Below are 1,321 nucleotides of genomic sequence, written 5' to 3' on the forward strand. Positions count from 1 at the left end.
TAGCAGAAAATAAATCGGAACCTGCAAAGTATTTTATGACCCACCTTTGGAAGCTGCACTTTGTCATCTCTGCAATGTCTTATAGTTAAACACTCAGCCCTTTTCAAGTGCGAGGGGTCACACGGGTGCACGAAGATTGGGAGATAATTAGGGGATGATCAGGGCCATCTTGGAGGCTGGCTACCAAAGTGGCTGACTAGCCAAAGACTGAATTTTGTTTTCTTCACTCTGGAGAGAAAATGGTCAGTGAATCCCATTGGTGGTCTTTGAGATGTACGAAAGTTACCTCTTGCTCTCAACTCCAGCCTTGTGGCTGAGGTGTCTTGGTGTTCTGGCCGGACGTCATGCCTGTGCCTCTGAGGAGGGAGAGCCAAGTTCAGGACACTGGTGTACCAGAGACCTCCAGCACCATGAAATATCAAAAGGCGAAAGCTCCCAGAGATCTCCACCTCAATGCTAAAACCCAGCTCCCCTCAAAGACCAGCAAGCTCCTCTGGTGGACACCCTATGGCAAACAACTAGCAAGACAGGAACACAGTCCCACTCATTATCAGAGAGGCTGCCTAAAATCATAATAAGATCACAGACACCCCAAAACACACAACCGATGCATACCTGCCCACCAGAAAGACAAGATCCAGCCCAACCCACCAGAACACAGGCACTAGTACCCTCCACCAGGAAGCTTACACAACACACTGAAGCAAACTTTGCCACTGGGGGCAGACAACAGAAACAACGGGACACTATGAACCAGCAGCCTGCAAAAAGGAGGCCCCAAACACAGTAAGTTAAGCAAAATGAGAAGACAGAGAAACACACAGCAGATGTAGGAGCAAGGTAAAAACCCACCATACCAAACAAATGAAGAGGAAATAGGGAGTCTACCTGAAAAAGAATTCAGAATAATGATAGTAAAGATGATCCCAAATCTTGGAACTAGAATGGAGAAGATAAAAGAAACGTTTAACAAGGACTTAGAAGAACGAAAGAGCAAACCACGATGAACAACACAATAAGTGGAATGAAAAATTTTCCAGAAGGAAACAATACCAGAATAACTGAGGCAGAAGAATGGATAAATGACCTGGAAGATAAAATAGTGGAAATAACTACTGCAGAGCAGAATAAAGAAAAAAGAATGAAAAGAACTGAGTACAGTCTCAGAGACTTCTGGGACAACATTAAACGCATCAACAATCGAATTATAGGGGTCCCAGAAGAAGAAGAGAAAAAGAAAGGGACTGAGAAAATATTTGAAGAGATTATAGTTGAAAACTTCCCTAATATAGGAAAGGAAATAGTTAATCAAGTCCAGGAA

Source organism: Physeter macrocephalus, chromosome 7 (assembly GCF_002837175.3).
Source record: "Physeter macrocephalus isolate SW-GA chromosome 7, ASM283717v5, whole genome shotgun sequence".
In the NCBI taxonomy this organism is placed as follows: Eukaryota; Metazoa; Chordata; class Mammalia; order Artiodactyla; family Physeteridae; genus Physeter; species Physeter macrocephalus.